Source organism: Muscardinus avellanarius (assembly GCF_963383645.1).
Source record: "Muscardinus avellanarius genome assembly, chromosome: 2".
Lineage (NCBI taxonomy): Eukaryota > Metazoa > Chordata > Mammalia > Rodentia > Gliridae > Muscardinus > Muscardinus avellanarius.
The window spans coordinates 182,827,352-182,843,478 of NC_137787.1; positions in this window are offsets into that span (position 1 = coordinate 182,827,352).

Consider the following 16,127-nt stretch of genomic DNA (forward strand, 5'->3'; position numbering starts at 1 on the left):
AGCAATAAAAACCCACTGAAATTGTGGGTAAGTAGTTAAGTAGACTTTTTGAGGTGCATTTCTCTACTTCAAAAGATACTAGAGATGACAGGGTTCCAGCTGGACAAAGTTAATAATTTAAGAACAATGAATTGCTCCCTTTTGCAAATATGTGAAGTTTACTCACTGGGTATTAAAGATAGTTTCGAACTTCTTTTGCATGGTACAAAAACTAAGACTATACATACAAGAGATATAAATAAAATGTATAATAAGAATTTAAACAAAAATATTTATAGTTGGCTCTAATGCATTTATTATCAATGTTACTGACCTTCCTTCAGGATTAAACTCAATAGTAAGAGAGCTGTAGGAAATATGTGATAGTAACTATGATGTCAACTTGTGCTTCTTGAGTAATGGGGGGAAAAAAAATCTCTGGCAGTCAAGGATATGATAGTTCCTGGTAGCAAAGTATCCTTCGGTGACTGTTTTGTTTTCTAAGCTTTGGCTACAATCGTTGCCGGTGCACACAGCTATCACTGGACACATTAAAATCAATGGGTGGTTAGAAATAATTCAACAAGGTGAGACTGAGCATCTTCACTTCAAAATGATGTACAGCAAAGGTTATCACTTGTATAGATTTGGGCTGAGAGCAAATCTGATTGGTGCGCAAATCCCTCACAAAGGAATGTTGAGAGAAGCCATAATTCTGACACCTTCTCAAATTGTGGGAAACGAGGCAGAGGCCACAGTAAACCCAGCTCCATTATTAATTTCACACTTGAGTAGAACCACACAGTTGAGCATTCACTGCATGATTTCAAAACACAGCACACTATTGGTTCCAGGGATAAGCAGAAAAAGTTGAGTTTTTAAAAAAGACATAGAAAAGATAAGTGATACTTTTCACTACTTTTTATGTGCTTATTGGATTAAATCATAATTTATATGTACCTAATAGAACTATCAAGGAAGCCAAAAAATTTTCTAGATTTTATAAATCAAGTCTCTTACTGAAAATATGAACTAGGGTAAAATTAACTTTCTTGTTCTATCACTATTGTCATAATTTATAATTCCTTCAATTCTTCTCTTTGATAATACTGACCTTTCAGTTATTAAATTTACTCCCCAAACCTGTGATCTCCAGAAAGCCCATGTATAGTATTGTATACATCAAGAGATCAATACTGAGAAAAAGGCACACTTCATTAAGTCAAGAATAAGTAGATATCCACTGATTGAACTGTTAAATGCATAGACAGTATATGCTTAGAGTTAATTGTATTAATAAAATGTGTAGTGAATGAAAGAAATTTCTTAGACAAGAGGCTTTGTTAATGGAAATCTGATACATTTTTAAATGTCTAATTTTAGTATAAAACTTTCACCTGACTCAGCTGTTTGAAACAGCATAATTTGTATGAACACACACACACACACACACACACACACACACACACACAACACACACACACACATATACTTTCATACATTCATCTTTTGTTTGTCTTAAGTCCTGAATCTGTTTCAGGCCCATTGATGAGAACCTTTGGTGGTGTTAACTTTGTAGCCATTAGGCATGGATAATAGTCTTATGTTCACTTAGCTTTATTCTTTCTGGCACGAGAAAAAATGTATTCTAGCTTAGATCAATGTTCTTATTTTTAAGCTAATACCTACAGCTGTGCCCGTCCATCAGATGAGTGGCTATTGGTAACACAGATGTTACAACAAAAACAGCTATAAAGTAAAAATATTGGTTGAAAAAGTTACATGTCTCTCAAAGCCAATTGTTACTGACTTGAACATTTTTAAGATTTGTTTCAGGCAAAGCCATTTACCAAGGGAATAATCAGAACCATGATCTTTCTAACTCAAATACATTTTTAAATTTTTTTTATTGGTGCATTGTAGTCATGCATCATAATGGGGTACAAGATGGTGGAGGCATACATGCACACACCACCCAATTAGCCCTTACCCAATTCCCTCACCTTCCCTCCCCTTCCCTCCTTCTCATGTTCGGCTTAGTGATTGACATTGATGTTTGTTAAAGTACATCATCTGCATTAGAGAATTTCCCGCAAATACTAATTTGATAAAAAAAAAAGTCAGTCTGACTTAAGATGCTCGGTCTTTGTACTTCACTTTTGTGTATATGAATGGTCTTTGTGTAAAATCTTTCCATGAAAAAATACATTTTAAAAAATCTTAAGATTTGAGCAATAAGCAGGGAAATATGTCCAGGCAAAAATAGCCACAAAGAAAAATATAATTGCTTGAGTTCTATATAAAACAATACCATGGACTGGTAGGGTTTCTGAAGTCACAATTCTTAACAAATTTAATAATGAAACTATATCCTGTAAGGCTCATATTATAAAAAGTTACCTAGTTTACACCGTTTCACTTTTACAGAGCACTTTTAAGATTTATAAATATATTCTTAACTGTCATGATTACCATTTAACTTATTTGTATAATCTGGTAATATGCAGAGTACAGTCACTAGAAGCAAAAAATAATCTAAATTTCTATCAAAATGCAAGAAGATATAGGTGGGATTGAGATTGCTCCATTACAATATCTCAAGCCTGCTATTCTCTGGTGTCTCTCCTTCCCTACACAAGCCCAATTCCCTTCTGCTGTTTTCTGTTAGATTCCATTCTGTAGACATATTATGCTTTTACTATAGCTTGTTAGAAGATCTTTGATCTATGGACCCACTGTGTTTATGTTCTACATATTTTCAAGAAAAATCAATGGTGCTTTATTTTTAAGCGATCCAGAGAGGCTGAACATTAAAGAGAAGTTGTCATCTACTCCAGCAGTATCTACAATTAGAGACGTTTAAAAGGTTTACAGATGCAATAGTCTTAACATGATTTTTAGCTTCATAGTGATATGAAGTGACATTCTGATAGAATATTTATATAATAAGAACAAGGAAGATTGAACAAATAACCTATATGCATTTCCTTCAGTATGATTCTACCTCATTTCTTTGGCAGTAAAGCAACAGAACCACCATTCATTCTTCTTTCAACTAACAGGAAGCCTCAAATACCTTCCTGCAAGTGAGAAGATCTCTGGAGATTTGGCTAATTAAACAATGCTGTAAGCTATACTCAAAATTCAGTTTGATGTCATTATTGCATTTGTAAAAATTGCATGGCCTTGAAAAGATGAAAATATTAATGAATACATATTCCCCCAAAATTGTTAGCATTCTTAAAGCTTGCAAAGGGGGCCACTCAAACAATATAGCATCTTCTGTTGAACTTTTAGATTCCCATGATTTCTGAGGCTCGTAAGGATGGATCTTTAAATATGAAAGATTATAAACAAGGCTTAGGATGTCTGATCAATGTTACAAAAATAATTCAGTGAGTACTCTTCCAGGTTTTTCTGGCAACATTTATAAACCAGTGAAAAGTATACGCCAAGTTTCTTGGGATGATAAAGTTGTCTAACAAATGGCATTCTTTATTCTAAGGGAAATATAAAGTACAGACAGACCTAAGATTAAACCACTGGTGTTAATATTTTTGATAAGACATCTGGGCAATTGGCTTCTATGATTTGTAATGATTAAGAGAAAGACAATTTGCTCTGACAGTAACATATATTCTTGTGATTCCAATTTAATAAGTATCACTAAATTGATTTGTGATTTAAAGTATAAAAGTAGCCATGAAAACTAATAAAAAGCATTGGAACATTGAATGAAACTTACAAAAAACCATTTTATTAGGTTTAATTCATTTGATAGTTATATATTGAGTGCTTGGAAGCTGGTCAATCAGAAAATTATATTTCTTAAAATGTTAAGCCCGGCATGATGGCGCACGCTTGTAATCACCGCGCAATGCAAAAATATGATAAAGATGGGTCATTTAAAAAAGGGTCTCTGAATAAGGTGGGAGACAGATACGAAAAAGCACTTGACAGCTTTCTGTATTTTGATTGTTTGCTGACAACTTTAATACTTTTGTGATAGTTAAAATAAAACTGGAAATTTTAGGTAATTTTTGGAATACTTATCTGTATTTATAATAATATGCATAAAGAAAAGCAAGTAAACATGTATTTCATTAAAATTTAATCTAATTATTTTTTATTATTTTTATCTTTTGGCCACTAACTGATGAACACCAGTTCAAACTTAGTGGGTAGCAAGGATGAACTATGTGTATATTAACCAGCTCTATAATTTACATTTGCTAAATTCTACGTAAAGTCTAGAGTAAAATAATGTAGTAAGGCAAGGTGGAAATTATAGCTTCAGGCATGTTTCTCTATGCAATTTTACTGAATTTGAAAGAAAAATATGTAGTCTGGTAGCCTCTTTTTAAAACCAAATTGCTATTTGCAACCCAGTTTTGTTCACCTTTTGATACGCAACCCTGACATATTATGTACCATTAAGGAAAATCAAAAAATTTCAAATTCTCTTTACCCTAAAACTCATCTTGAATATGATTTAATAGATATGCCCGAGCATCTATGTGTGTATATGTACATACAAGATTATTCAACATTTTCTTAGAAATAAATTATTTATTAAAATTATGAGTGTTTTTTTTTGGGGGGGGTGGTACTAGGGTTCCTGGAAGTCTTTCTACCTCCGGGCTACACTCCCAGACCTATTTTTACATTTTTATTTGTAAACAGGGTCTCCTAAGCCAGCGCGCGCAGCTGGCTTCGAACCTGCACAATCCTCCTGTCTCTGCCTCCCAAGCATGGGGATTACAAGCGTGCGCCACCACACCTGGCTCTAAAATTATAAGTTTTAAAACTTAGTTATTTCTTATTATATATCTCTATTATCTGTATCTAGAAAAATGTAAAATTATCTTGAAAAGAAACTTGATGTGTTGTTTAAAAGTTAGAGACTAGTAGATATTTTAAACCAAATCCATAAGTTTATTTTTATAATTTTTTTTTGTTGTTGTTGTTGTTGTTGGTACTGGGGTTTCTGGAAGCCCTTCTACCTCTGGGATACACTCCCAGTCCTATTTTTTATATTTTATTTGAAAACGGTCTCTTAAGCCAGCATGGCTGGCTTCGAACCTGAGTGATCCTCCTGTCTCCGACTCCCAAGCGCGGGGATAACAAGCGTGCGCCACCACGCCCGGCGACCAGAAAGTTTTGATAGCAGTTTAACAACTGCTATCAAAATGTAATTATATAAATTTACAATTAAGTAAAATACTGTAAAAACGAAGGTAATAAACCCTCAAAACTCACTACTTCCTATTTAATGAATTTCTTTATTACCCATACTCTGGAGGTTATTGTCTTCATGATGGAAATAACTGCAATGGTATCCTACTGAGCATCTCTTCCCCACTCTACATTCATTACCCTGAAATGTATCATGGTGCAAGTATTTATAATATGTAAATCAACAAATCGAGTGAAGGCTTATTTGAAAGGATGAGGGAAATACGGCTATAAAACATTTACTAGCATACTTGTATACAGAGCATATTATTAAATGTATATATATATATATATATATTATAAATTTTGTCATGCTCATAAGTATTTAACATAATTTTAGGAAAGTGAACTTTCAAAGTGTTTCAAGCCAGGCATGGTGGCTCATGCTTGTAATTCCAACATTTGGGAGGTTGAGACTGGAGGATCGCGGTTTGCAGACAGACTCAGCTACTTAGTGAGGACCTTCGCAAATCAGGGAGCCCTGGTTTCAAAATAAAGAATAAATAGGGCTAGGGGTGTAGCTTGGAGGTAGAATGCCCCTGAGTTCCATCCCCAGTACCGCAAAAAAAGTGTTTTGCAAAGGTCATTTATAAATGTTTCTCCACCATACTCAAAGAAAAGAGTATTTTGGCAGGCTCAATGAGAAATGAATAAAACACTCTGCCTTCCAGTCCAGACTCAGCCAATTAAACTACATTCCATTAATTGTTAAAAACAACTGTCAGCATCTATTTTTCACCTTTGGATGAGAAACTAAATGAATTTATATATAACTTGTACAAACAGAATTTTAAAAATTTACCAAAGAACACATCAAGATGTACATAATATAAAATAAAAATCCTGGTCTGACCCATGCTAGTCATTTATTTTTTACAAAAGATACTTTATTTACCTGCTCCAGACTTGTATTAGACCCCAGACATTTACTGGGCTTACTGGAATAATGGGTGGGGACTTTTGTCTATAAGAAGGAAAAGAGTTAAACTTAGGATAAAGTATGATAATGTAGGCTCGAGTTTTGAGAGGTAAAGAGGAAAGAAATTTGGGGGAAAAGCTGTTACTATAACTGGGGCATAAGAAAAATTTATAGAACATTTTTAATTATAATAATTTTCATTATTGTGTATCAGATACTAGTCTGTGGCTTGCATATATGAATTCAATTTAATCCTCACAATACCATATATAGTGTCATAGTCTTAGCATTCTCCACTTTACACAAGAGGAAACTCGGGAACACATTAAATATGTCAGGGTAACTCATTACAAAGCAGAAGAATTGGTTCCTACTCGGGCAATCTGGCTCTGAGTTCATACACTTCATCATTATCCTATAGATCTCCTACTTGTGAAATATGCTTTATACCAATTTCAAAAATATTTACCAAAAACACCAAAGACATTTTACTTTCTAACACGTCTAAGATTTGTATTTATTTAATAATGTTAACATGTTGGAAGTGACCTCAGTGGAGTACATTTTCAGTGAGATCATACAAGCAATACCAAAGACTCAGAACTAAAGGCCTCATTAGTCACTGTGCCCTTTGAAGAAAATGCAAAGAAAAATGTGTTGCGCTACTTAAAGTGCTGTGGCTAAGAGCTGAAAATCCAGGGGGGGGGGAATTACTGTAATGTGTACTTCTGCAATTCAAAGGTATATAATTTCGTTCCTCAAAAACCTTTAAGGATGGTTTAATACTCCTAATCATAGGAGTTATGAGAAAAATCTTGTATGTTGGAAATGATTGTAGAAATATAAATTCAAAGTTTACTTTGCATTAGGTAAGAACTCATGGAAAATAAAGTCTAACCTTTCTAGAGTTACTCTATCATTGGGAAAGAATCCAGGTAGATTGTTGTGGCAAAAAGTTCAGAGTCTTTGACATTTACCCAAGGGGTTATGTCCTGACAATATTATAATTTAACAAAGTAGATATTCCATCTAAGCATTAGCAGCAGAATACCTTGATGACCTCAAGGGAGGCATGCTTCCAGTAAGAAATTTAAGTGCCCTATATAATAAATGTATTGATATAAACTCTTAAAATGCAGAAATCTAGATTGTCTTAAGACAACAATTTTATGTAACCTAGTTTAAAATGCAAGAAGAAAGTAAAGCCATCAGTATTAGACAAGTCACCTTAATATTCCAATGGATGCCCAAGAGGGAAGCCTGAAATTTCTTATGGTCTATTTTCCTACCCATTTAAAGACTTTCCTGCTATATTGAACTAAATAACATTTTCTTTGGTTTATGTCCTCATTTACTTATTAGGTTGCAATTAAAGTTATGTTTCCTCAGAAATGACATTCACACACACACACACGTACAAATAGAATTTTAAATCAAAAAGTTGTCTCAAGGTTTTATTTTCAACTCTTCCTTGTCAACACTTCTCATCGAAGCTGACTATATTTAGTGAAACTTCCCTTATAAGTGTGTAGGGACTCTCATAGCTATAACTATCCCTGTTAATGTTAACAACAAATGTCTGTGATATGATTGAAAGTGACTTCTCATATGCTAAAACTGTTTTATTCTTTGATGTGTCAAATCTTTCTGTTTTTAGTTGACAAAGCTTGCATATATTTTCTTTGTAAAACATGTTTTGAAATATGTATACATTGTGGAATGTCTTGAGGTAATTAACACCTATATTACCTCACTTATCTTTTTTTTTTTTTTTTGGTGGTGAGAATGTCTAAAGTTTTTCTTGGTGATTTTCGAGGTTGATATGTTATTAACTAAGCCACCATACTGTAAGTTAGGTCATTTGAATTTATTCTCCTGAAATTTTGAGTCTTTCGACCAACTACTTGCAATGCTCTTCTCTAGCACCTGGTAACCACCATGTTGTTCTCTATTTCTAAATACTTTAATATCTGGCTTTATGCAATGGCAACAATCACACCAAGAGGCAATTTAAAAGAACATTTCAAAAAATGTTAATTACGGTACTTTGAAAACTATTTTTCTTAATTTTAAAAACAAAAGTATATAAAAATGTCAAGGTTTAAAAAATAAGCAATACATGCTAAACATAGAAAACATAGTATTGCAGAATATATAATCAAAACATTTGTGTTTCATTGCAGATTTCTTTGAAGAAACTTCTAATGCCAAAGAATAAGCTATTTTTTCTTATGTGCTTTTATTGGTGTTTTTATATTCTCACATAATGTAAATTACGTGGACCATGATATACATGCACACAGCACTTGGTCCCTCCCCCACCCTACCATTTCCTCCCTTCCTAATACACAGTACTGAAATTGATGTTGGCATATTCACATATGTACACAGAGTTAATGGTAGGGTTTCCATTATTGAACTTCAGTCTTCCTCCTTCCCTTCCCTTACACCTCCTCAGGGAGAAAATCTAAACTTATGTTTTCTGAAAACACAAGAAAACTAAGCAATCACGATTTGTCTATTGCCATTATAAAAATATTTACATCTGTGATCACAACCATAGAGGAAAAAAGTCAATACATATGTGAAATTTATTTTCATTACTGACCTTACTGTACAATGATCCCACCACATGCCTTCCACTTTATAGTACTTCAGTGGTTTTCAGTAATTTGATTAACTAGATTTTTGTTTCCCTACTTTTCCATCTCTCTCAAGTCCCCTACACATGGGAAGGAAAGCTGTCTTTGCCAAGGGTGCAGTCTGTGACTGACATAGCGCTAAAGTTAGCTTGAGTGGGGCTTATGTTGAATCCTAGTCTCTTAACTGAATGAAGGAAGGCTGGAATTTAGCCAGCACCCCATCAGAGACTATGTCCTTTACCGGCATATCAAGAAACAGGCTTGGAGGCGCAACTTCTAAACGTCCTCCACAGGGAGGGTACCTTTTACATTCTTCATTGTAAGCCCTGTAATAACCCTCTAATAACTGTTTGATTCTGTTACAGTCTTCATACATACAGACTGACACTCAAATATCCAGGCAATGGTCGGCAAAGACTTGAACCAAAGAACTTTGTTTGCAGTTCATCCTGTTTATCATGCTCCCTTTTCAAGCACAAGGAGACATTAGAGATGTGGCAAAAAGGGGTAAAGAGGGCCTAGGTAGTGATTTGTAGTCATTTATGAATAAATAATGAAGAGTTGCAGAAAGGGGTAGAGATTATATATCATTGTATGTATATAATATGCAGGTGGTTTAAGTAGAAAATACTGAGCTTAAAATTTAAAGACAAATATAAAAAGTTTAAAATCTGAAGGGTTAATACTATGATTCTTTATTTAGAAAAGGGGATATTTTTCCTATAAATTTCCTTCCTTGAATTACTTCTCCACAAGCAGTTGGATTATCCTTTATTAACATTGAAAAATTAATTGCTTTTCATTTCAATTTACTTTTTCTTTAAGTTAACTGGATTTCCCCCTAGTATTATAGACTCATGTGTTATATACACTATTAACTTTATAATTTTGAAAGTCAATGACAGGAGGGAATGTTAGAATTAAAAGCTTGACCTTGTCTTTTGAATTTTCTGGATTCAAATTAATTTTACCTCAGGTTTCTCTTCTGTGAAATGGAAGTTATGATTAAATGAGAAGATATGTAAAGTATACTTAAGACATCTAATAAAGTACTTAAATTAGGAAATTGTATAACAAAAATAAAATGCATTAGTATTTAAATGTCACGGGTAGCAAAGCTATTTCTATTATCAACAACTTTTACTATACTTGCATTGGGTTGTTGAATCAATTCTCCAGCAAATAAAGTATTGATTTCTAATTTTCTTCAATTTTCAGATAAGGATTCATTAAAGGTGAATAGTATTCTGTGGGTTCAAATGCTTCTTGGCTCTTCGTCTTATAGCCACACTCCCAACCACTCATGAAGTCCGTTGATTCAGTCACTAATAAGGAACAATCCAGCATGTGATAGTCAAGTAATAACCCTAATGTTACTCCATAAAGAATTCACTTGTAACTAGACAACATAGAATTAATGATGATTTTCCTTAATGTGCGTCAGGAAGTATCTGAAAACTCTAAGTTCAGCATTTTGCTGCTGAAATTCCTGGTTTCCTGAAGGTTAGACTAAGGATGATATACATGAATAATTAAGGTGTAGGATTCCAAGAGTAAAACTGTATTGCCAAGTTGCAGTCCCAAAGCACAAGCTAGCAACTCAGAGCAAGGAATTCTTTGACAGCTTTATAACTTCTTGTGATTCTGTCATGATTTGTGGTATCTGAGCAGAGCTTTGGATTTATTTCATTGTTCAGTTGATTTTGTTTTACATGCATATTAGAACTTCACCATGTTATTTGATGGACTTCCATCTGCAATTGAAGTATTGTAATAGATAAGTGTGTTGATCTCTGTAACTATAACAAGCTCAAACCTTCAGAAAGTTGGTTTGTCCTTAGTTAAGCTGTCAGTGATGAAGAAGCTACTTTAGGCTTGTAAAAAAATTCTAGACCCGGGCGTGGTGGTGCATGCTTGTAATCCCCGCGCTTGGGAGGCAGAGACAGGAGGATCGCGCAGGTTTGAAGTCAGCCACGCTGGCTTAAAAGACCCTGTTTCCAAATAAAAAAATATAAAATAGGTCTGGGAGTGTAGGCCAGAGGTTTTCAGGAACCCCAGTGCCACAAAAAAAAATTCTAGAGATCACAGATAGGGTAGCACAATGTCACTGCTATGAAAGCAGAAAGTTTGTCTTGATTAAAAAACATAGAATAGGGCTTGGACTCCGTGAATACCTGTTGACTGATGTGGGGAAAAAAAGGCTTAAAGTTAATGAATTGGTCAGGAAAGTAAACAAAAACAGACCCAGAGTATAAGTAGAAAGGACAAAAAGAACTAAGTATGTCCTGTTACGTATAAAAGTCTAGTGTGAAAAAGTATAGGAAATTAAATTTCCAACTCAATCAATGCACGTTCATAGTCAGAGTCATGGTTTCCCATACTTTGATCACTTGTTTAGGGCTTCCACAATTTCCCTGTACTTAGGCAGCACCTATATGTTATTTGTCTACAAATTAATCCTAAACCATCTCACCTTCAAAATGCCCTATTCTTCATGAAGTTAATTGCCAGATACTGAGTCAGTGTTCTCTCGGTGCTTCTCAAACTCCCATGTGCACCTATGTCTCTTGGAGACAAAAATAAAAAGATCCTGATAACCATGGTCTAGGAGGAGGGTACCAGTTTCTGCATTTCTCACAACTTTCCAAATGAGACTTTGAATAGCAAGCTGCCACTTTTATATAGTCTGATATAGATTTAAATGCCCAGCCACATTTTAAACTTTATTTTGATTTCATTTAAATCATTTATATATCTATCAGTGGCAAATCTAATGATATAAATACAGACACTGTGCTGAAGTTGAAAATACAATTAGATGTCCTTTGCTTTCAGGGAGTTAGACTCCAGAAAGGAAGTTTATGTAAGGAACCAAGGTAAGTAGTGCTATGGGGTCTTCTGTGCAGATTCATCTTAGGAGCTTCTACAAATTTGAAAAGGATAATGGAGATGTCTTCCATGGGTATTTCTGAGCATAACAGAGTAGAGTGAGAAGCTTTCTCTGGAGACCTCCGAACACACTCTCTCCACCTGTCATGTGGCTTTGGTACTGTGTACAACCAAACTCAGCCAAGGGCTAAGTTCCTGCTCCACTTTCTCATGTGTGCAGTGCTTCAGAGAACCACACTGGCCTAGATAAGGGACATCTGTTTGGAATCATCCATCCTCAAGGGGAAAAGGGTACATTATTTGACATTTTATCTTCTTAGGTACTCTTTCCACATCTATCTTCCTGAGTGGCCATCTTTATTCTGATTTGCACAGACATCATAAAGTAGATGCACTGAACAATTTCCTGCCTATTAGGATACATTCCACCCTTATTCAGAGCCACACACTAACATTGTTTATGAACATAATTTCTTGCCAGGCAAATTTTAATTTTCTTCTTTCCTAACTTTCACATTGTTATAAGGTAAAAGAACAGATAGGTTGAGCAGGGAGATGAGAAGATGAAGACACTCCAGTTCCAGCTGAGGTTTATGAACTTTTTCAGAATCCTTCCTATTTACCCTCTGTGGTAGGAAGAATAATGCCCCCCAATGATACATGAATTCTAATCTCCCCGACTTCTAATGTTATATTACATGACAAAATGGACATTAAGATTGCAGATGGAATTAATATTTCTAATTGAATGACCTTAGAATAGGTATCCTGAAACATCCAGATGGGTGCAAAATAATCACAAGACTCCTAAAAAGTGGAAGAGGCAGCCAGGTGGGGATCAGAATGATGTGACATGAAAACGGCCCCACATGCCTCTCCAGGAGGGGTGGGGCACAGGCCAAGGACTGCAGAAAGCCTTGTACAGCTGAAGAAGGGTCAAAAGTACATCTGTCGTAGAGTCTCTAAAAGCAAAATGCCCTTGCTAACACCTTGATTTTTTAACCCAGTCAGACCCATGTCAGACTTTTGACCTACAGAATCATAATAGATTTGTGTTGTCTTAGTCATTAATTTTGTGCCACTTTATAATTGCAGCAATAGAAAACTAATACATCATCTACATATCCCGCAGTTTTGTAATCCATTCATCTGTTGATGGACATCTTGGCTGGTTCCATACTTTGGCAATGGTGAATTGTGCAGCTATGAACATAGATACACATGCATTAGTTTGGTAGTTTGGGTTCCTTTCTTTTGGATAGATACCCAGAAGTGGTATTGCTGGATCAAATGGTAGATTTGTTCCCATTCTTCTGAGGATTCTACATACTGTTTTCCAAAGTGGAATTTTACTCAGCCATTAAAAACTCAATTACATCACTGTAATTGGATGGAAATGGATGGAACTGGAGGACATTATGCTAAGTGAGATTAGTCAGTCACAAAAAACAAGAAATCAGATGCCTTACCTAATATGTGAAAGCTAAAGATAAATGGGTCATAGGAGGAGTTCTCTATGAAAAAGGAGATCTTATAGAGGAGCAAACAAGAAGGAAATTCTCAAACACACAATGTACTTAAACATATCAAAGTCAACCACTAAGCCAAGCATGGGATGAGGGAGGGGGAGGGAATGGGGTGGGAATTGGGTAGGGACTAATTGGGTGATGTGTACATGTATGTCCACACAAGATTTTAGCCCAATATGATGTATGAGTATAATGCACCAATAGAAAATAAAAAATGAGTGTGATCCAAATGAAAAAAAATCTAATACATCCTCTCTAGATGCAGAGACCTCTCTATTTTGCCTCTTTTTGTTTCTAAGATACTACTCTTTACAGATTTGATATCTTGCTTTTTCTTTTGCAATCTCTTTGTCTGGTTGTTCTTATCTCTAAAAGCAGATCTTCTGCATTCGAGTTAGCTCCCTTTACCCATTCTACAGGAGTTAGATATGGGACTGTGGCCCAGATGCAAGTTTCAATTATGTTTGCTTTGGCCTACATAGTGGTATTTCACAAGCCCAATTGAAATCCATTTAGAAGAAGACATGGGTCCTCTATTTCCCACAGTTCTCTCTACTCTATAACCTATTTTTCCTGACTTACTTCCTTTATGTATAATGCTTTGTTCTTAAAGATTTTGAATTGAGGATCCCTTTTAAAATATATAAATATGTAGTGAGATGTTAAGATGTAATATTAAAAAGAGCTCTCAGGTCACATGATTTTAGGTAATGTCAAGTTTTTAGTTAGGTAGGTTATATGTTAGGTATAATTAGCATAAATAAGGCTATTAATTCCTATCTAGATAGATAATACACCTGTATGTAGCTGCATATAGCAGGTAGCATTTTTCAAATGTTCATATTTCCATAGAACTGTTAATTAGTGGGATATTTTATAGGTTGGTTGTGTCAAGTACATACATTGAAACATTTTGTTCAGTATACTCTACATGATGACTTCTCAGAGCTACAAATACAGAAAAGACTCACAAGGCATGAACTACCTGTGACATAACATTGTCATTTCTAACATATGAGCTGATATACAGCCCTGATATAGTAATAGGCACTTTTATTATTCCTTTCTTCCAGATGAAGAAACTTAACTAGAGCAAAGTATGTGTCCAACGCCACACAACTAAAAAGCTACAAAGTCAGATTTTGGACAAATTGAAGATCGTGTTCCAGGTTCTATATGTGGAACCCCTGTCTGTATCTGGCATTTACATTGCTCCAAGGATAGAGGTAAAAGCACTCTCTTCCAGGAATCACTGAAGATATTAAGCCATCTCAGACCAGGTTACATTCACTGCCACTGGAGGGATAATAAAAGGTTGGAAAACCTCTTACAAGAGAAAGGCTGACCAGAGAGGAGATTGGAAAATGACAGTAGCATCTTTCTGGATAGGAAAATACCACAATAAAAGGTGACTGTTATGAGAATTCATAGAAAAGAGTAGTTTCAAGGAATTCTGCAAAGGCAAATTAGACCCAGATTGTGGGAGGCCTGAATGTCAGTCAAATGGGTAAGGGTGCACTTCTGAAAATTTCTCCACAGGAAAGTGAAAGTGTTGGGGGTTTTTAATTCTTTGTTTGTTGTTTTGTCTTTCTTTTATTTCAATACAAAAGATCTGAAGAAAATTCATCAGCTAGAAGTCTTAAAGATGACCCAGGCCAGCCCGTTCTCCCTCACCTCTTCCCCAGCCCCCCCACTAGGTGGCACCAGAACTCAAAATCAGGACTCCGTAATAGCCTCGCTCTTCTAGTCTCATTGTAGAATGACTTCTATAGATATTTAACTCCCGTTAAATATGTGAACAAATCAAAAAATATTTCACTGATAATCACTAAGCTGCCTCTTCATTCTGCTGAGGTAGTGTTTCAGAAGGTAACAGCTTTCCACTTACCCATCTGTACATTCTGAAGAAGAGCATTGGGGACCATTCCAGTTTAGGGAATGGCTGTGGACCAGCCTAATGAGCGGTGCAGCCCACAGAAGGCTAACGGCCAACTGGAAGCTGATACAGTGGGATTTTCTTGACCCTCAGGGCTTCAATAGGAGGGAAACCTTCTAGTTCACAAGACAGGGAAGATTTTCAGGTGGACGGTTAAATTACCTCCTTGACACTTAACTCTAGTTAGAATGTGGAAGGGGATGAAAGTCTGAGCCAACTTATTACCTAACTCTTCAGGAAAGAAATGTGAGAAACCAGTTTTCCATTCCTCCTCTTCTTCCCAATGCCATTTTCACTGATTTATACCACAGAGGACTCGCTCCTTTACATATTTTGTAATCCAGACTTTTTTTCCTTATATCATTCCCCATTTTTCTTTTAACAATGGGAGAGAAGTAGTTTCTTCCCATTTTGTTGTAAAGTTAGTGGTTTTTTTTTTTTTTTTCAAAAATATACATTAAAAGCCTTCCTGGTTACTTGTAAATATACATAGAATGACTAAAGCACCCATCAAAATTCCTATTTTAAGTATTTAAGACAAAGTTCATAGGATTCAAAGACTCAAAAGCCACATGGCCTATCGCCCAAATCACAGGTAAGTAGCCACATGGCATTTTTCCCTAAATACTTCAAACTGAAATTTGAGGAGGAAACACAAAGTTCATGAACATGTCACAAAAGGAGTATTGTTTAGAGATTAAGTAGGCTTTTGTCTAAGTACCATAGTTTCAATTTCCCCCAATAATGCAGAAAATGAAAACAAAATGCTAAATTTTGTTTTCTTGAAATTTCTGTTTTAGTTTACTCAAATTTCCTACTTCTAAAACAGGCAGAAGAAAAGAGAAGTTAGCATAGATGATAGGCGTATGGATCTGGATAAATAATTAATGGCCTGGGGTAATTAGCTGAAAGATGTTTAATCATTAATTTGAGTCATCGAGAGGAGTCGAGCCTATCCACAAAATATTGCACTAATTATGAGTATATATATTTTGTCA